Raw genomic sequence first — 22,267 nt, forward strand, 5'->3', positions numbered from 1 at the left:
CTAAAGCACTGAAGCTGAAAAATATTTCTGACGAATCTTCGAAAGGTTTCTCGGAAACTAAATAAGAAGTATGCAATTACACGTTTTATAGTTGTTATAAAATCCAAAAAATGCCACAATAGCAGAAATAGCAATAATTGGAGCATTTTAGAGACGTTTAAAAATCTTGTATATTTCATGAACATTTTATAGAATATCACTCCAGGGCTGGTAAGTTTAAAACTGCAAAACATGTTCCACTGTTTAAATAAAGTGAGAAAATTAAGACAATTTTATTACCCCCGTATGGTTAACCCAAGGATATGTCTTGTTTTATTAATAAAATAAAGATCACACTGATATTGAATTCTGAACTCATTCTTTTTGTTGTAGTAAGGATGAGCGACTCAGATCGTATATTTATTACATCCATTTAGCCACGAAATGAGTTGAGCTTCAGTTTTCAGTGCTCCTGAATCCGTATTCCTACTACGATAGGTTTGAGGTAGAAAGCACGCAAGGGCGTGTAGAGCAAGTTCTTTAAGACTGGACGGGGGAGCCCATTTCTGGCATTGATATTGAATCACACGTGCTATTTTAAGTACTCCTCGTGCACATACATGAACGATGTACCAGCCAAGTGGGAAAGCGCGATGAAGCCACTGCCGAAGAGGACCATCGCAAAATGGGTCCAGAATATTTTTCATTTGCACTTATATATTTATATTAGGCATAAAAATCCTTCCACACCGCGGAACAGCGACGACCTTTCCCGTAAACATTTCTTTTTCCACACACAAGATACCTTAAACGAGACAAGGTGTAAGAATATCTTTATCGACGATCGCAGAACGTTGCAAACTTTAAAAGCGTGTGATATAACGCAGCAATAAAGTAACATCCTAAAGTTCGTTAGCGCTAGCAGAATTACTTGAGGCACCCCACGTGCTCGACTTAAGGACGCGCGCGGTGACGTTGTTATTGCGTAATGCCGTCCGACATTACTTCATCGTCCAGTACTCCAACACGTCGGAGTATCCTGTATGGTTTAAAATTGTGTCGAAGTAGCTTGTCACTTAATCTACGTCGGCGTATCAGAGTCCAAACCCAAACACCGTCACCGAGCTGGCATTCCACACAAGGTTGTCCAAGGTTGTAGTGCCGGCTGCTCGTCTTTTGCTAATTCTTGATACCCACGCAGGCGAGCTGTCGTTCTTCAGCGCGTCGGAGATACAGGCGGCGATGGTAGGTAGCGTGGTGTCGATCGTCATCCCTCAATCAGCTTGAACAGCGTCATGTGCACTGTTTCTTGCACCCCGTATTCTAAGCGAAGGTTACGTTTGGAAGGATGGCTTCCCATGCTTGAGTCAGCTTCGCTGTAAAATCCATACCTCTATCCGTGATCAGGACTTCTGCAGCACCATGTCGTAGCAGAGTATTCTCAACGAAGAATTACGCCCCTTCGGCCACACTACCTTTGAGCAGGGATTTAGTTTCGTCGTAGCGGGTAATTTAGTCGGTAGCGACGATGCTACACTTATTCCCAGTTGCCGACGTCGGAAATGATGTCGCAAAGGACTAGTACGTCGTTTAGCAAGAAAAGCGAAGTTGCTCCGAGATACCCTTAGAACAAACTTGGTCTTGCTTTCCAAGTACTCAGCAAAGCTTTTTAGCTGTGGGTTCGCTCGCTGTTGTTCGGCGAAGACATCTGCGCCTATTGTTCCTTGGAATGCGGCCTCGTCTTGCTCCTCTTGCGGCGGCGCGCCGATGTAGGCGCGAGAAAGACAGTTGGCAGCCCAGTGTTGTCGTCCGAATTTGTGAAACACGGGGCGTCACATTCTAGCAATTTGACGTTCCACTATGCTAGGCGCCCTGAAGGCTTCTTTAGATAGATAGAAGGTAGAATTTATTGAGAGGAAAGACAGAAAGGTCAACCTCAGCTACTGCTCTAGTGGGCTACTCTGCACTGGGGAAGAGGGAAGGAGAGTGAAAGTCCTGGGATGGGTGATGATGATAAGAGAAGCGGTGAGTGCTTATGTATATGAGACAGTTGCCCTGCTAGAGCCGCACGTCTAGCTCGGTGTCCTGCAGAAACGTCAACAGCGATTTAGCTGTCCGCATTGAAGTTGGAGTGTCAGGCCATGGGCCGAGGATTGCGTCCTCCGACAGCCGTTGCCTGCCAACGCTGGTTAGGGAACTTTCCAACCTCCTTCTCTCCACCATATATGCTGGAAAATAGCGCAGTATATGTTCCAGCGTTTCAGACGACTGGCGGTGTCTAGAATCAGGCTGGTGAGGTGCGCGTAGCGATGGGGTAAAGCAACGCCCAGCCGAATCATGTGTAGCAATGACGTTTTGCTCGGTGTAACCTTCGAGGGCGAAGGCTCCTTTAAGTTTACCAGCCAAAACAATGCGTGATGGTCCTTCGCGACTTTGAAAGGCCTACAACATAGGTAAAGTCGAAATGTGCACGCGCACACGCATACGCACACGCACGTCATACAGAGGGCCCCAGTTTATTTTACGCTCGAATAAGCGTTGGGTAAGGGATTTTGCAAAGCAGATTTTACGGTATCCGGTGTGCTTGTCGCCTTACCTTTTACAATGCAGGCTAAACGTACTTTATACCTTAGTCTCGCAGTGCGGGAAATATTTTTACACAGTTTAAATGTTTGAAGCCGGGGGAAAGCATGAATATAAAAAAGGAAAAAAAAATGATGGGCGGCTTAGAGTCAGATTACAACACACAAATGATATGTGTTGCTTGCTGCACCTACATAAAGAAAGCACGCGTTGTTTACTTTTTAAAATGAGACAGATGCTCTTACAGAAATAAATCCCCATGGGTGGTCCACTGCTTTTTTATGTGGTCCTATATGATGTTCACGGGAAATAAGGTGGCTATATATACTGACATGCTCTTTTTTGTGGTGAGCTTACGCTTCACTTCGATAAAGTCCGCACTACGGGCCGTTATTGAAACATCAAGGATCCATTGGCGGATATACACCACTGGTGATCTCTCTTATACAGCAGAAGGTGAGGTCTTCGTTGACGGCAAGTGCTATGAGTGGTCGTGACCGTTTAAAAGAGTAAGGAATCACGTTAGTTCCGTGGTATATCGAATGTACTTAAGTATGCTAAATACTCCGGAAGTGTTCGCGTGTTTGATCGTTCGAAAGCTTAGTCTATGTTTAAGAATATAAACCTTCTCGGGCCTTTTCAGTGCCGAGTGAAAGAAACCTGCGTCATAGCCTTGTGTATCGTTCGTCCAATAAGGTTGTTTGCACTAATTTAAAATTGACTGGTGACACAAAATGTAACGTGGTAATTAATACGCAAAAATTGCTGCAGCTTGTTGACCAGCAGTTGACGCCACTCCTAATTCTACCACGTTAGCGAAATTTATGTTCTGTTCTGCAATTTATGTTCTCCCTCCAACTTATAGACCAATGCGACACCTGAGCCTATTCGTGAACAGAAAACGTCATCTCGTCTTCATCCGGTGCTGACAAATAAATAGCGCGGAAAAGGGAAAATGAAGATCAACACTTGCTTCGTGTTTCTTTCTGATCCCTTGTTTTCCGCGCTATTCTTTGTCAGTATGGAATACCAACTGACTCAGCCTTCAGCACTTGTAAGTCTCATCTGACATGCTTTTCCCGCAATATCAATTCGCCGATCTTGCATGCTAAATTGTATACAGGGTGTGCTAGTTAACTTCAGCCAGAGTTTAAAAATATGCGAATGCCCTGTAGCTGGACAAAACCAAGTTAATGTTGTTTGCTGTCGCTCGGAGGTACTGAAATTATTTTTCATTTTGCCTATTTAGATAATTAGTCTTAATTAATCAACTTGTCAAATATTATAATTAGATTAAAAGTGTCAATGAGAAAATTGTAGAGTGACATGAAAAACTCCCGCTGCAGCTTTATGTTGCTCAATACGTGCTACATCAAATTGTTTTTTCTGAGCGTGAAAAAAGTCCGCGAATACATGCGAAATGCCTCGAGCGGCCAGTCGCACGGGATCTTTGCATGCATTCGCGGGCGCGAGGATATATACTCATGCCTTTTTGTAATAGACGCCAGTTCGAAGTCAGCACTTGTCCTTGTCACCTTTGTTGTGCTCTGTGTCCCCTCTTGCGCGGGTTACATCATCTTTATGTGTGTCATTTGTCTGTACACCAGCAGCGACCTTACTGAAGTTGTTACAGTTCACAATGCTTGGACAGCAGGAACGTTTGTCAATGTGCTGGTCATTCTGTTTGGATGTCTCGTAAACAGGAGTTTGGCAAAGAACCACTACAGAACGTCTTTATTCACAAAGACATTCGTAGTTAAGAACGTTCCAACCAAAAATGATGAGTACTTGTTTTGTACAGTAATAATTTTCTTTACAAGAGTCAGCGTTGCTGCATGAAAAGATTAGTAAAGAAGGTAGGCTGCATTCTTTTTACTATGTGGCCTTCAGTAAACGGGGTTTCGTTTCTTGCTGCAGCAAACGCATAAATTAGCTATAATGAAAGGTAACGAAGTACTTGCCATTTTAATGTATAGGCTAACGCTCTCGAGGAAGCGTTCTTGGGTTAATTTCTTAACTGTTGTTATGGGGTGGCTAAAAGCTAATTGGTATTTGACGCCTGCCTTTGGCATTATGTAGCCACATGATAAAATATTCAATAGACTCACTTTTCTGCTAGGTAGGAAGGCAATTATTTTACCTACACAGGCTCGATGAAGTCGAAGCTGACTCCGAAAAAGCTCATACATGAGGTCGGCCCGCCCTCCACCGTACTTTGACACTCGGGCACTGTAGCCACGAACACGGCCCGTAGAAGATGTGCCTTGAGCATTGCATTCTTTATCTATATCATGATTCTGTCGTACAACCAGTGAATCCATTTTGCGTCTGCAGGAAATTTCCGACTTACAGTGTTTGCCGCTACGGGCATTAGATTCTTGGCCATACAAAAGAATGAAAAAAAAATTGGGCAGATGAATGTCAGTATGACTGTCATTGTGACTAACCGTATGACTGCGGGTTTCCGACTTGGTCTGGAATTTTCGTCATTCCATTTAAATGTCATCCACGTTACATAGCGACAAGTGTATCATATAAACTATATTAAAAGTTGCGCATACCATATGAACTTCGTGCCTCGAGCACTTATGCATGTTTATAAGAAGTTACAAATTGCAGAACACGTATGTCATCAAGAGGAGGTCGTTATATATTTAAAACGACGGCCATAGAGTAATACTGGGCAGACAATTTTTTACTCGGCGCAGTACAAATGGTAGATGCAGGTATTATACAGGATGTCTCAGTTAACAAATATCAAGATTTGTTTTCTGGAAAGGAAGGCCTTCAACATAGATGAGTAAAAATACATATGGATGCTCCAAGTATTTTAAAGCTATCCTTTATCCGGCTTGCACATTATGAATATTTATGCCCGTAAAAAAGCAATTACGCTGAAGTTACTTAACCAATTTTGTTTAAATAATTCAAGTATATTATCTAGTATCGCGGTTGGCTATAGTCAAATATATGGAGACAATCGCACAGCTGGTATAGTTGATTTTCTAAACGCATTTCTTGCACCATACTGCAATTTTAGCGACATATACTTCAAGGACCAAGCGACAATGTTTCCTCCTTGCCACGAACTGACTTGTTATGCACGGAACAGGGAAGTCATAGTTGAAGAGTACGTAAGGCGTTTCAGTTTGCAAAAAAAAGTCACCATGAAAATCACGCCTATGAGAGCGAGGCTTGATTGTGTTCCGCACCAAATGTAACATTTTGAAATATTTTTCTTGCCAGTGTTTAGCTTCCAAGTGCCACATTTTAAAAAAAAGCACCTTGCTTGTTTCTGCACCGAGCCATGCGATAAATTCTTGCCTAAAAGAACTTAAACTCGCTATGCAGTAGAAGTGCTCGAGCGGTGAAATTTTCGATTTAAATTTAACGTGATTACTCGCAAAAAATGACCACCACATATTGAAAAGAATATTAAATATTCTTTTCACTTCTAAACAAAGTCATATAAGAAGTTCTGCGCGGAGCCCGTTTGGTGAACAAAGCAGGCTAACAAAATTTACTTGGCAAATGAGTGGGATAGCGTTTGCAACGAGGCTATGCGGGCCACTGAGATGCTTGCAAATGAGTGAGAACTGTCTTAAGTTATTTGGGGCACTTGAACAATGTTAGCAATAAACAAGGGAACGGCACGAATGCAGGAGTTGGTCGGTACAGCACTTAGTCACTGTGTTCAAGAGATTCAAACATGGCGAGATTCGCGAAATAAGAAATAGAGATGCCAATTTTGGGTATAAGCTGCCTAAAATATATGTATTTGTATTCGATGGCTACCCCGTACGTTTCCTCAGGAACTTGTGTATACGTGCAATGACCACAGGTCTCTTGCAGGGAAATCTTTCGGAATGATCATCACTTTTAGCGTTGGTTCCGGCTCACAGCTGCACTATTCGAAGGAAGTAAATATTCGAAAACTTTTAATGGCAAATTCTCGAATCATATGCAAATAGAACAGCAGCGACTATTTGCTTGGTATATATAACGTTTTTATATTAGATCACTGCTAAATTTTTTTTGTTCAGAAGAGCGTCTTCAAAGTGTACTACAAATTACAATGTAGTTGTAAAGAACCGCGGCCAGCAGTCCTTGCTTTTTTTAACAGACAAGCCAAAATAACCGATTTAAGCGAAGCTTCCATTGGTGTTTGCAAAGCAACCTATTCTCCTGGAAAGCACACGACTAAGTTAGACACGTTAGCCATCATTGGGCGCCTCGCATATTGTGGCGTTCGAACAGGCAGATACCACGCACGATGATGGAGGAATTCCAATGATGGAAACACTATGAATGCATGCCGACGACTGTATGATGACGACGCAGTGATAGCTATGGTGTGGTGACTTTAGAGGGACAAGTAAGGAATACAACGATGGAATTTAGACGACGGTATGCATGGTGACAGTGAGATGACGATGCTGGAGCGACACCGATGGCATGATAATGTAAACGTGGCACTTGAATGACAACAACGGCGCGGCTACACTGAGAGCATGCTCCTGCAACGACGATGACAGTACGACCAAAAATGCACCAAGACGACAGTTGACTACTAAGCCATGTCAGCAACTGTACGACGATGACAGAAAGACGACGAAATGACGAAGACAGGATGAAGGTGGAACGAAGGCCCCTAGACAACGAAGAAGAATCACAATCGTATGAAGGCGACGAAATGACGACGAAGGGAGTGTTGGTTGCAGCGTTCACATGCACGCTTACGTACATTATCTGCCGCTGGAATTTGCCATGGTATGCACGATATCCGGTGGTGTCCTACATTATGTCCGACACAGGCAAATTGTGCAACACAGGATCCATCAGCCACAAATTGAGAGTAAGAGGCAAATAAAGCTTGGCTTTGCTCAGCTAGGGCTGGGCAAATGTGCTTTGCAGTTGTGTCATGATACGATAAGATATACTCGGGCAACAAGGATTTGAAATACTGATACAGTACTGCAATTATTCTATCTGGTGTAACACTTTCCATTTGAGTTTGAGGTACTTTGATGCATTCGCAAAATTTTTATTATATATCTGTATAATGTAGCAGCGGACGTCTATACACATAACCAATCACCAACCAAACACTCCGTACAGATGATTAGCCAGCGGGGGGATTCCTGGTAGGGGCAAGGGCAAAGAAGAGCGAGAAATCTTGGAAGCGTACTACATCCGTTTATTAGGTGATGACTGCGTTAGTACAACCTCGGTGCGCTTAGTTGAAAAAGAATTTGAATTTCTAAGTCGGTCACGATAGAAGCGTTTCTTGTCTTTTCATGCTATGTGATTAGCGATGACGCAGTTGCGCATGCTCTGCGGGCCTTGCTGGGACTACACCGATTCTAATAAACCTCAGTTGATAGTCCAGTCGTTGTGGTGTGAACCTCTCCTCTTGTCCTTTGTGTTTTTGACTGGTTTTTCGTTCAAGTATGTACCAACTGGCCCAGATTTCAACCCTTCTGCATAGCCAGCGAAGCTGGAACGTTTATCACTGGGTTAATCCCGACGGCTCATTAAACGATGGCTTGGTAGGCTGCCGAATCTCCTGTGCGCCGTTGCTGCTTGCGCTCAGCTGCATGAGCCTGTTCTTGTGCCCTGGCTGCAGCGCCGGCACGTCGCAGACGAGCTCGTTCCCGGTTCTGCTCGCAGCGTTGCTGATTGAAAGCTGCCTGCTCCTCAGGAATACGTATGACGCGTGGCCTGTACCCATTTTGGAGCTGGAGAGAAACTGCTGCACGTGTGCTGCACAGCGATGGAGAGCAATGACGTCACTATGGCGAGCTAATGTCGCAGCTCTCTTCCTTTTTTTTTGCGCGCGCGCGTGAGGTTCCGCCGGAAGAGTTTTCGGCTTTCAGGGAACAGACGGATGGACGGTTGAATCGGCGAGCCATATACAGCTTCGGTGCAAAATGTTTCCTTTGAAATTTCTTAACTCCGACCAACTCTGTTTCTTTTAAATGAAATTTGTGTTAGTATCTAAAAATTTTCACCTTCTTGCTATAAGTATATCTTCATTTCGAAACAATTTAGTGCGATTGCTTGAGATGCTTAACATGAAAGCTCTTTATACGCTGCGGTGTCAGCGGGCTTTGCTTGTCGCTTTTGTAACTGGTGGGAGTCGCGGCTCTGGTTGCCACTCAGCTAGCGGGCCACCATCTAACTACAAGAACATCAATAGGAAGCCTCTATACAACGGCCCAAATTACCCTGTGGATTTATATCTTGTCCGTAAAAGCACTACCATCTACGCCGTACCGGATCAGCAGACAGGTGTAGAGCAGCAACCACGCTGGTAGCGACATTTATTGTGAAGCACCGTGTATACAGCTTTCATATCCTGCTGATATGCTGGCGTAAAGCGTTCGTTAGCGACATATTCATTAACGTGCAATCGTTTTACGATTTTTCTTTTAAAGTGACGTTTTCTTTGCTACTTCCTCCGACTTTCCCATTGCTGTTACTGCTGCTGTCTGGCGCAGCGCGTCATGGTTTGGTTCAAAACGTGTGCATACATGTCAGGAGCGCGGCAGAGAGTAAAGGCGACGCGAGAAGCCCGTTTGGATCTTCGCACTGCGTCGAATGTGCTCAATGCCCTCTGGAGCTCCATGGGTGTCGCCGCATTAGCATCTTGATAGCTGCAATTACCTGTGACCCCTCAAAATCATTGCAGAAATGGCAACGCTTACCTTGCTACTAAGGCGCAAGATAGGAGGGAAGCTAGACAGAATGAAGGAGAGGAGAGGGGAGAGGAAGGGGACAGGAGGCACAGAATGGGTAGAACAGACACAATCGCTAAACGAGTGTGTGACAGCCTTCCCACCCTTTGCCCACAGTTCTCATTGAAGGGGGAGGGGGGGGGCGGAGTTTGGGAAAATATGTCTTGAGAAGGCAAATAAGCGCTGCTACTGTACACATGACTGTGGTTGCTGGCAAACGGTACAAACTTAAGTTTAGGGTACGGTACGGTACGTTTCTGCTATCTGAAAAATACTGGTGGCAGGAATACTTAGAGAATGAAGGCCTGTATCCTGACAGGTTGATCGGCTTCTGACGCAGAGTCAGCCCACAAGATGCCATGTTACAACTCAAACAAGGAATCATCGACAACAAGACAAAGCAAAGTAATTCAAGCAAAGTAATTCTGGGGCTCCATTTAAATAGTGCATTCGACAAAATCAAACACTCAACCATATTAGCACAATTATCAAGACTCAACATGGGGGTAACGAGCTACAATTATATTCAAGAGTTCTTAACCAACCTTGGAACTGCACGCCGGAGACCTCAAGCTCCCCGAGCACAAGCTCGGCAGTACGGGTACTCCAAAGGGTTCGGTCATCTCGCCGTTGCTCTTTAACCTCGTCATAATCGGGGTAGCGAAGGCAGTAGCGGGGACCGGCGTCCGGCATACGATCTACGCCGATGACATTACCCTGTGGGCGGCCGGTGACACCGAGGCCAGCATCGAGCAACAGCTGCAAGCAGCGGTTACCGCCATCGAGCAGCACCTTGACGGCACCCGCCTAATGTGCTCGCCCGCCAAGCCCGAGCTGTTCATCCTCACACCCCTTCGACCGGGATGGAAGCGCGCTCCCCTTCAGGAGTGTGACCACATCAAGATTTTGACTGCATCGGGGCAACGCATCCCCGACGTTCCCAAGATCAGGGTCCTGGGCCTGCTGCTCAATAAGAGCGGCCGCAACGACGAGACCATCAACAAGCTTACCACCAAGGCAATGGATGCCATCCGGCTCATACACCGAGTCTCTACACGATGGGTGGGCATGCGTGAAGACAGTCTCGTGCGCCTTGTCCAGTCGTTCGTGACCAGTCACATCGCCTACCTCAACTGGCACGTCACTGACAGGACCAAGATCAACACGCTGATCAGACGGGCTTACAAGACGGCGCGGGGCTTGATGGAGACCGCGAGTACGGCTCGGCTCTTGCAGCTCGGCGTCCAAACACCCTAGAAGAAATAGCCGAGGTGCAGCTCACCTCGCCAATCGAGCGCCTCTCTACCACTAAGACGGGCCGCAGTATACTGACGTCCCTGTGTTACAACCCCCAAGCTCCCAGCCGGCAACCGTGGGAGATCACAGACGAGGCGCGGGCGTACATTTACGTGGACCCCATCCCGAAGAACATGCATCCAGAGTACAACCAAGAGCGGTGGCAGGCGCGGGCCAAGGCCCTCACAGAACAACACGCCCAAGACCCGCACGCCCGGTACGTAGACACAGAGGAACACAAGCGGCAAGGCGTCGTGGCTGTGGTCGTTGCGGCGGCTACCGGCACCAAGACAACGGCAGCGAGCCTGCGGTGTACGAACGCCACAGACGCTGAGGAGGTTGCCATCATTCTGGCGCTCAGCGAGGCCGAGTGTCGCACCGTGCTCAGCGACTCGAAGAACGCCGTGCGAAACCTTGCAAAGGGGTGAATTTGCGCGCCGGCGGCCGCCATCATCGGCAAGCTCCAACTTCAAGACCGCGGCAGCATCATCCGTGTCAAGTGGTTCCCGGCGCACGCCGGCGAGTGTGCATCCTCACCGAACCGCAACGAGACGGCCCATTTGGCGGCGCGACCGCTTACCTTCCGTGCCCCCGAGAGTGACCGTTCCGTGTGGTGGTTCAAAACCAAGGACAGATTGACGAGTTATGCCGCACTAACCAAATGTAACTGCTTAGCTCGACGGAGAATGCCACCTCCCCCCCCCGGCACTCAATCGGGAGGAGGCCGTAAGGGCAGATACAGATCGCGCCACTCCTCGCCCCCGCAATGCTGCACGTGCTCCACCCAGAGCTCTATCCGAGCGGGCTGTGCGTTGTTTCTGCAGCGGGTCCGGCGGACCAATGGCACATCATGTGGGACTGTTCCAGGTTCTCGACGGCAGCTACCTCAAGGACTTGCCCGCCCGAACTTCAGGGTGCACTGCAGTCTGCAGACAAGGACGCACAACTATGGGCCGTCCAGCAGGCCCTGGGTGCGCTCGAAAAGCACAAACCTCATGACCAACTACAAACTGGTTCGACTGGGGTAGTCCAGAGTAGGGTATAACCCCGGGCCGATGCTTGGTCAGTGTCACGGCGCGTTAAACCGTCGTTTGCCGGCACTTTATTAAAGTTATCCCTATCCTATTTCTGAAAAATAAACACCATGAAAATTTGTCAAACGGAAAACTTACGCAGGGCGTGCAGAATCAAAGCCTAATTAAAGCGCACCGTATGGTCTAGGCGATACTACGGAAGTGGTCACATGTCAAATCAAAACTTCTGTGCCAGTCGCAGTAGCTTTGCGGCTATGGCATTGCTCGAGGTCGTGGGTTTGATTCCAGCCATGACAGCCACATTTAGACTGGGGATAAATATACAAAAAGCTCGTGCACTTAGACTTATGGACACGTTAGAGAGCACCGCAGTGTCAAAATTATTCTGGAGTCCGTTACTACGGCGTGGCTCATAATTCGATTATTTTGGCACGTACAGCCCCATAATTCAATGAAAGTTTAATACTTCTGCCAGGATGAGATGTGCCATGTGAGGCAATGAGAATATTCATCCTTGTCAGAGGTTATGAAATATAGCTCACAACAACACCTCAAGCAAAAACCTCTTCCTGAGTGTTCTGTGCACTACGCAGACAAAGAGCAGTGGTGCACGCAAGATAACGTTTACCATCAACTCACCGCTCTCGTAATGGACTAAAAGTTGAAGAAGTTCAGCATGCGCCGTCAATATTACCACTAATTATCGTCAATCAACACGAACAACACAGAAAATTTCGCTTACATCGATTTCCACAGTGTGTGTGATCCCCATATTTTTTCTTCTACGGCAAAAATTGTGTAGCTCAAAAAACGTTTCATGCAACGTAGTCGAAAGCATTGCTTTTCGTGCTTGCGAGCAACAATCACGTGCACAAAATAGCCGCTTTGTGTGCAAGTCTCCTGGAAGCAGCTCCATCCACGCTTTAGTTGGCAACAGTCAAACTTACATTCACGACATCTTTCAAATTCCTGATGTGTGAAGGCCACAAGACGCAAAGCAACCCAATTCTTGCGTTCTTCAGACTTCGTAACATAGCAATGCGCAACAGATACTTCGACAAAGACACTATAGCAGCATGAGAATTTGCGCGAAAGGCGCCGCACCCATTGGCACACGCAGCACAGTATGGTAGCTACGAGCAAGTGTCGTGGCGCCGACGCAACTAAAAACAAGAAATCAAGAAAACAAAAGGTCAACTGCACGCAGATGCTCGCGCGTTTGTTTTTGACGGGATGGCGTGAGCGCCACCACGTGACTGCTCCACCAATAGGGACGCGCATACCTCAGCGCCTGCCCTCCAGAATGTCGCTACCTCCAGAAAACAAAGAATGTCGCTACCTTTAGTGTTATTCAGGTGGCTTAGTGGCAGCAGTATCGGCTTGAGAAGAGGAGTTCAGCCTACATTTATAGTTACGCACGGTGATGTTGCGATAGTAGTATATTGTACCTTAAGATACAAGATACATTCGTTCATTTATCGGAAATACATCTGATACACGTCTTTCCAGACGTATCATGATACACATACAAGATACCCAAAGAGTATCTAAGATAGTATCTGAAATACATACATCTTCGGTACTGCCCAGCACTGTAATTTGCTTAAATGCATCAGTCTGCGAGACTCTGACCTTGTTTGATTATGGACTCTTTTGTGCACTGTTGTTTATCTACGGAATTGTGTGTGTCTATTATTACCTTCTGACTCCCTTCTAAAATTAAAGAAGATTATTGAGTTTTATGTGCCAAAACAACTACGATCCAGTTTGAACCACGCCACAGAGGGGAATTCTGGAATAATTCCCAACCGCCAAGGTCCTTTAACGTTCACACAGTGCACGGTGCATGAGCGTTTTATCATTTTGCCCACATTGAAATGTGGCTGCCGCTTCTGGGAATCAACCACCGCCGCCACCTCGTGCTTAGTAGGGCAACGCCATAGCTACTAGCCCCCACGGTGGATGTTACTTCCTCCTCAACCCTGATTTACTCATGTGCGGCACTACGCAAATGTTCTTGACATATGACTGTCTTCAGTGTTTTGAATCTGTTTTCTGCTTTTAGCTTTGCTTGCCTTGCGAAAGGAGCAGCCAGTGCCAATAAAGGCGCCGACCCCTCCTTTATTTTACGCATAAAGATAATAAATAAAACATCAGCAATTCATTGTGTTTTCCACGGCAGCCCTCAGTGCAGCGAAATTCTCCGTCCATATGCAGATACCTTCAAAATATATGGCAATCCATGCTTACATTAGTATAAATGCGGAATCATCAAATGCTAAACACGCTTGCTGAAGGACTGGAATAGGCAGAGACGTACATACACCCTTTAGGCACAGCGTTTGAAAGAGCACAATTTTATATCTATGAAAAACCTGCTCCAGTTGTCTTTGGAACAGGAAAGTAATACTATGTACATTTGTGATTCCTCAGCAATATGAACAGTGGATATAGAGGGAAATAAAACGGTGGAGAGAGAAATTGATGGCAGCTCAAGGACTTGATATGACACATTGTAAAGGCGTGTGAACAATATTATACTGTTACAACTATCTTGTTTATAGTTACGTTAAGGAAGGAAAAGCATTATTTTGCCGTTTACTAAGTGGCCTCTGAGGAGTACAAACATTCTGATCGAAGAAAATAAGACCGTTAATTCCACAGAAAGGAATATCGCCAAAACTTACTTCAAGCCTTTCCCTTGCAGAGAATAATTGAATATCGCACAACAGAAAGGCCTGTGTGTAGAGCGAAGCATACTTTATTTCTTTATATGTGTTTGGGGATATCAGAGGGCCAGATAAAGCCGTGGATAAATTTTTACATTTCTTTTTGACGAAACAAAACAAATTTATCGGTATTACGCGCCTAATGGCCTAGGAGTTAGAAAGAGTTATCGCGTAGAGAAACGCAAAACATTTCAATATATGAAAAGCAGAAGCAAGAGGAGTGAAGATTTCTGTGCAACATTATCAGAGCACTACAGCTAGCATGGTTCGCTATCTAGACATGCTTGACGATGGTGTTTAAATACTGCTCCCCAACACGTGAAACTTGAAACATTAGCCTTCTATTATGCGAAGGTGTGTTAAGACAAAATTTGCAGCAAACATAAGAATAGCGCACCTATTTGAAAAATACTGCGCTACTTGAAGCTTTTTCTTTATTCATTGTACTCAAAATATATCAACAAGAAGGTTATTATTAGTTGTCCAATATTTTCACCCATCAGAGTGAGAAATAGCAATTGAAATCACCACCAGTGATGTTTTCATGCTTATTACCTGCAGACACAATTAACTTCCGTTTAAGTTTGTTAACAAGTCTAGCTTAGAAGGTCAATGCCTTTTTATAAGCATGGGGTGGGGGGGTAAACGTTCTGAGTGAAGTGCAGTTTGCATAAATATATTTATTGCTCTTAATGGCTAAAATTTCGTTTTGCACAAGCTGGCACATAGTTAGTGTTTGTAGTAATAATAATATTAAAATTCATAGTGTTATTACCTGTACCATTACTTGATAAAGCTTGTTAATTCCGTATGCTAGTTTGTTATACAATGCAACAGAACTAATAGAGTAACATTGCCTTGAATAGATTAATTTAGCGATTAATATCCCGTAAGCAGCTGTAGCCTGACACTTGCTGCATCAGGATATAGCATCAAAGTATAGTGTACACGGCTTGCGTTCTGAATTTCAAACCGGGCCACTAATTTCTCAAAATTTAATGAGTGGTAGTTTTCACTACTTGTCTACAATATTATTCGTAGTAAATTCATCTGCCCCTGCTGTGTGCCCTGGCGAGTAAAAACAATTTGTCTCGAATTGCCAGCTTTTAATTCCCGGAGACAGCTATGTCCAAACATGCACCGTGGCTGCCGAATCTGCCAAATTCACATACACTACGCACAGTGAGCGCACACACATCTAGTATTTTGCCACTACGTTTTAGAATTGTTGCCCAGATTCCTAAATGAAAACTTTTTATAAGAAGGCGTGCACGCTTTTATTTCAGTGTATAATGTGATGCTGCAAAATTTACGAAAAAAAATTTAATTATGGTGTTTTACGTGCCAAAACCACTTTCTGATTATGAGGCACGCCGTAGTGGAGGACTTCGGAAATTTCGACCACCTGGGGTTCTTTAACGTGCACCTAAATATAAGTACATGGGTGTTTTCGCATTTCGCCCCCACCGAATATTTACGAAAAGAAAAAAAAATGCCAAGCAAAGTAACCTTAATCGTAGCCTGCTTTGCAATGTAGGCTACCGCTTGGAAAACCACTTTGAAGGCATTATTTATTAATGTTCTGAAAGCTAAATTATTTTTGGTTCACTACTCATAACAAGTCAATATTTGCCTTTCAGTGTACGCTGACAAAGGTTCGTTGCCAGACGGCGAAGAACTGGAACAAGGCCAAACATTGCAGAAGTGGGATCCGTGCTTGAGGTACACAGCTGAAGATAGATATCTACAAACAAGCTTGTAAGTACTTCTTGTGGATTTATTACCATGTTATTCTGATCACAAGCATATTCTGAAAGTTTACAGCGCATGTTCTACACAAAAACACGGAAAAGTGTGCCGATCTTTGCAAGTGTGGTTCTGAATCTAAAATTATTTTATGTACTATAAGAAGTGCGATTCGCGTGTTCCTCGCATCGCACACATTACTGTCATTGATGTAGACGTGATCTGTATTGTAAGGATCTAGGCTCAAATGGTCTTGGGAACTAACGCTGGGTACTTGCAGAGATAAGTAATCATGCTTAGTGCGGCCAGGTACACATGTGTGGTAAACCACGAAAGTCATGGAACACATGTAGAAGTCATTGCTGTACAGTACGTATGTAAAAAAGCACACCAAGCATTTTTTTTCTCAACCCTGACGAGCGCGACTTTGATTTTAAAACTATCTTCTAAGCAGTCTAGTAAAAGGTTGCGTAGAAATTATTTCTAAAGCCCATCACTTAGGACTTTACTGCTGGTCAGTGTATTTTTGCCTAGGAACTGCACACTAATTGCGGAAAAAATGCTAATTTTCAGACCGAATTTCTTCCAACGTACTGTACGACGGGTATACATTACCTAATGAAAAACTCAGCGCCCTTCCACTCTGTCAAGGATAAGCAGTGAAGCTGTGTATGTGGGCCCCTCAATGGCGAACTGTACCTCCGCCGCGGGTCGGCCCGGTATTGCACTATTTTCGGCATTTTGTGTTTGGAAGTAGCCCTTAACAGCTTCGCTGTAAAACATTGTACTTTGAGGCTAAGTTTGCCCATGTAGATCAGACATCAGGTGCAGAGAGAGAGAGAGAGAGAAAAAGGCAAAGGAAAGACAGGGAGTTTAACCAGAGATTATCTCCGGTTGGCTACCCTGTACCTGGAGAGGGGCAAAGGGATGCAATAGGTGAAGCGAGAAACAGAATTAAAAAGAACCACACAAACACAGACACAAACACACACACGCACACGTACACACGTGATACAGAACTGTTTCTGTTCGCGCTGTCACGCTGTCTGGGAAGGCGTTGCTACTGTTACGCAGTGTCACCGTCCAATCCTACGTCACACAGGGTACAGGCACAATTTGTCACAAAGTTCTATATCTTTTAAGTAACGCAGCAGCGCCTTCATAGCGGATCGCGCTGACGTTTGCGTAGGCCAGTTTCCAAGGATGCTGTTTTCCGTTATTGGGTACTTACTTGTCCATTGGTCTAGGGTGGCTGAGAGGGCTGCTCTTTGCGAGTTAAAACGAAGGCACTGACAAAAAAAGTGTGCGATCGTTTCGTTGCAACCGCAGAAGTCACAGGCGTAGACTATGCAGTGACACATTAGGGACAGTGGAACACATATTCATTCACAGCCTCGCGTATCGTGACAAGAGATTCTTTCTTGACTGTCAAATGACCAGCATGTCCATGGTCATATGTACGCTGGCAGAAATTTCTACCTTTAATCGAGGCGCTTATTCTCTGTCTTTGCGCAACAACCAACAACATTGGTTGGTTTGAATAATGTTCAAACCACACCAGGGTATTATAGGTTTTCTGCTCGAAATATCACATCTGCAGTTGATTTAGTGACACGCGCAATTACATAGATTCTACCACTTAACGCTTCTTGTTCCCTCGTGCAGTAGTGAAAAGCGAGATTATTCCTATGTAGTTCGATAGTGTATTGCCAAATGCCACTCAGGCCGTAAAAATGTTGAGCAGCCACATGTGCTCAAGGAAACATGCTTTAAGATTGAATAACGCTTGGGAAACAACTGTGATGATTTTATCACTTCAAATTTTGTCTCCCCTTACCTTTAAGTTGAGCTTTAGAAATGGCCATGCTATGTCGTCCATTGCAATGCTGTTGGTATGTTGGCTGTGTAAATCTGCACTTCTAATAATTTTCTGGCTAGCAGAACTCAAAAAGAAGCGTCACCCTGCACGAAAATAACGATGCATTTTATCCTTATTACAGATGCTAAGACGCAAAATACTCAGACCATGGACGTTCTTTCGGTAATATTGTAACCATACCTATTCTGCATCAAACACTTTTTCGCAGTCAGCGGGGACGACAGCGAAGAGTTTTCATAAATTGCAGCGCTCTATCGGACTGCAAAGCAAGCTCGCTGCAAAGACATTCACTAAATTAAATATTTTCCGTTTCTGCGTAATTCCAAGGAGGTTCCGGAGTTTTTTTTTCAATTTCTAGACAGTTCCCAGATCAGTATCACAGCTTCGCTGCTACATAGAATGTTACTCCAAGTAGGGGCCGTTTGAATCAGTGGAGTTGAAAGATGTCTAAAGTTCAGTGCTTATCAACTGCTCAATATTGCTAATAAAATTGATATCTGTAAATGACTACACGAGCCTGTTGCTGCTTTCTCACATAAGTAAAATGCTCTTAGCAATTCCAGTATGTGGGTTAAATGATTGCCTATCGGACAAGGTCGTAAAGTCAGATTCGGGAATGCCTTCGGGAACGCTCGTTGCTATTAATGCAACTCGCGCCAATGTCAAAGAAAAGCAAAGAACCGAATGCACCAAGCCTGACCCGCAGAGCGCGGTGATTAGCAGTCATAGCAGCACATGCGCACAAATGCATGGCGAGGGAGCGATTTTCCCATTGGCGAAGACGCAAACTCGGCGCAATTCCTTCGCTGCATTCGAACTTTTGGCCGCATGCTGCCGGCCAGCCAAAATAGCGCGCGGTGTTTTCTGGTCGAACCGCTACGGCGGCTCCGGTGCCAGCGCAACCATAGCGCGTTCCTATATAGTTGTCTTATCTGTAGGATCGTACGGTCCTAAGCGGCCGTGGAGTGCATGATTACGCTGCGTGCGGCCGAGTCCGAAGCACCGAGGGAACGTGCCCGAGCCTGCGGGCTTTATCGTGGGCATGCTCACGCTCACTGCGGCTGTGCTACTCGGCATCCTGTTTTCGGCGATCAACGACTGGCGTCGATGAACACACCGGGACGTGTCTGGAAAAGTCGCCCCGTCTCTAGTGCCGCAGCGAGGCTTCCCACAACGCCGCTCCTAACCTGGGATTGACCGCGTCGCAGAATACTTGTGAGTGGCAGTGGTCCCCGATGCGATGTGAACTGTAGCTTGCCTGGGGCCTGCGCGCTAGAGGTAACTCTCAAAACACTGCTTGATTTCCTCGAGTAGTCGAGCTTCGCCGCTCGACTGCTTTACGTGACCTAAGGATGCCGGTGTGCGAGAGCGAGTGACAAACCTTTTCGAGGAAGTCACTCCCTGCTGTACACCCATGGTATTTTTAACAATGTCGAGCAAGTGTCGATCGCATGGCGTGTCAGCGGCCTTGCAGCGGTAAGGGGCACCCTTGAAGCGAACATCGCAGCCAAATTCATTCGAACTGGAAATCGTCATGAGCGCCCGCGCGTACTGTCGTCGATCCTACCGCTCCACACCATTACAAGGCCGCCGACGCTAGGCTGCCGCCGCTCGCATGATATTGTTAAAAAAATTCGAAAAGTGTTTTTATGTATGGGGTTTCAGCGCTGGTCAGCAGGTGCTACGACAGTTTTCATGTGTAACAAAAATATGCTGACGCCGGCCGGTAGGGAGGCTATGAAGATGGCACAACATATTTAACGATAAGTGAGGCGCGCCTGTATCAAAGTTTGCTTAGCCTGATGCGCCCAGCCAAGTACTGTCCATGGCCATGCGCGTTGCATTGAGCGCAAGCGCTGCTGCGTCCCAGCTCCCAGTCATGTTAGGAGCCGTGAAAAGTTTGGCTAGAGTCGATCGGTGAATAGGCTGAAACGAAATCACTGCATGTGCTACTGGAAACTGTGTCCACCGCTCGCTTGGCTGTATGTTACGGCGCTGCTGGTGGCACGAAAAGCTTCAACAATTGTTGCCCAGTGATGGCGCAGTAATCCCAACTTCATGAGTGTCGTTCTTAGATGGCAGTTCCTTACCACTTCTATAAGAGTTACACGTGTAAAGTTTCATAAAAAAATTCCGAGAGAAGAAAAAGGAAGTCATGTATTCTTGGTCCTCGTGGAATGACGATGTGAGGTAGTAGTCGAAGAGGTAGGGAACGTTGCCTAATCTGTGTTGCCTCACTAGAAGATGCCTGAGGGAGACCCTTGGCTGACGTGCATCGGTTCTCACTCAGTCCCTTTGTAAAAGTTGGCGACTGCTTTTGGTGTTTACGGGTAGGACCTGAAGTTTGTCGTTCATTGTTAGTGTATCTGGCTGCACTGTGATTTCAAACGGGTTTCTTCTGCGACCACCTCAACGTTGTCGTGCACTATTTATTTGAATCTTCCATTGATAAGTTAAGTTTTTGGTTCTTCGTGACGTGTTTCTTGACGTTTGTACCGCGATCACGCAGACCCCTGAGAAGGCCTGACCTTGAGCATGGCCTTCATAGCTCCATTTCTTGCTCCTGATCTCAACTAGAATATCAGCTACGCCCTGTTTGTCGTGTAAGTATATACAAACTTCACATGTAAGTATAAATTAAGTGTCAATGTTGCTCTTGATATTTCCTTTCATCATTCTTTGCCGGTTCGTAGAGAATGGAATGTGGATCTGCTAGCTCCATAATTCAGATTCATTTGGTTTTTCGCATTCTTTGCCTATGCAGGCGACGGAAACACTTCGTCCCTCAGATAGTTCAAATAAAAACGAACTCCCCTTCCCAAGGGACCATGCACTGCTGATTATTGGAAAGCAGTTTTTATGCGTCTGTTTGGAAGAGTTCCTCTAGTTAAACAAAATTTTCACACATTTAAGCGTTCAGTCTTGTCTGTAAAGTACTCACATAGCCTCTCTAACTCCCAAATAAAAATACAAAGTAGTTTGACTGCAACGTTTTGGACACAAAACAGGATACAGGTGGCATTTTCAGTGAGGTGACTATAGGCATGTGTGATCTTGCGAAATGTCTAACACTACTCCACGATTTTCCGCTGCGTTGACTTAACTGGGTAAAAAGCATGACGATAAGCATTGTTCATGAATTGTGAGACATTACAGAGAAGTAACTCTTGAAACAGTTAAGGTTAGGAACCGCGGTGCCAAGGATCAACTCGGGTGAAACAAGGCAGTCAGGCATAGATGTCCATGTATGCAGAACGAAGTAGCAAAAAGTAGTCGATTCCACACCATCGCTAGTTCAGTGCAGCAGCTAATGGCACGTGAGCTGGTCGGGTTTCAAGGTCCACCGTAGAAATCCGTCCATGCTCCCACTTCCGTTACCTTTCGTTGTATCACAGGTAAATGATATAATTATATTTATGGCCGCTTGAAAAGTAAAAGGTCTTCATTAGAGGGTTATAGCGCCGAAAAAACACAACACACAGCAAGCGAGACGGGACAGGCTTCATTATGGGTTAAAGCGCCGAAAGAACACAACACACAGCAAGCGAGACGGGACAGGCGCCTGTCCCGTCTCGCTTAGTTTGTGTTGTGTTTTTTCGGCGCTATAACCGTCTTCTGGAAACATGCACCAACTAGCCCCTCAACAAGTATTACTCAGTCTTCATTAAATCTATTGTCACGAATCTTTTTTTCTTTTCATGTCTTCTGGTCTCATCTCAAATGCCTTATCACTGCCTCTTTCTAAAGAGGCCCAATAACGACGCTTCTTAGCACTAGCACCTGGGCAACTTAGTGGGCCGGTATTTGGACGAATAGATTGCTGTAAATGATACCCAAGAGCTTGTACCGCAATGACGGCGTGGCATATAGCAGGCTGTCGTCGTCATTGTATTTACGAATCTTATTGCGCTTGAACTCACGGTTAATGGTCTACGTCTGCCAGAGGATGGGCTGTGTTAGTAACATTTCGGTGAGGCCATCACCTGATCACTCGTAGAGAAACAATGCTATACGGCCCTACTCCCATGAAAGGTCGTGGATTCGAGTGCCTTAATTAACTCTATATTACTTAGCTATGCCGTAATTAACACCAAACGTCGTGCGCTCAAGTCCCACCAAAGGTCGTGGGGTCGAGTTCCTTAACTCTACCTTAATTAACTCTGTCATAATTAGCTTCGTTGTAACAGCGAAGGTTGTCGGTTCGACTCCCACCAACGGTCGAGGGTTCGTAGCATTTTTCGACCATGGAGTGGTCGCGCCAACGCTGGATTTTCCACCGCATGA

At 45.4% G+C, this 22,267-nt stretch overlaps 1 long non-coding RNA gene across 3 annotated transcripts in view; it reads left to right on the forward strand.

The window, feature by feature from the left end:
• The first annotated feature begins 16,002 nt into the window (after positions 1–16,002).
• The window catches only part of LOC135901948 (uncharacterized), a 54,971-nt gene continuing 48,706 nt past the window's right edge, over positions 16,003–22,267 (forward strand). Inside the window, exons 1-2 of one of the 3 annotated variants that reach the window (XR_010564329.1) lie at positions 16,003–16,116; positions 20,493–20,586. This is a non-coding gene — a long non-coding RNA (uncharacterized lncRNA). Of the gene's footprint in view, positions 16,117–18,797; positions 19,262–20,492; positions 20,587–22,267 lie in introns of those variants that run through there. The other 2 variants (XR_010564328.1, XR_010564327.1) reach the window with 2 other exon arrangements.

The sequence above is a fragment of the Dermacentor albipictus genome, chromosome 9 (assembly GCF_038994185.2).
Source record: "Dermacentor albipictus isolate Rhodes 1998 colony chromosome 9, USDA_Dalb.pri_finalv2, whole genome shotgun sequence".
NCBI classification, from domain to species: domain Eukaryota; kingdom Metazoa; phylum Arthropoda; class Arachnida; order Ixodida; family Ixodidae; genus Dermacentor; species Dermacentor albipictus.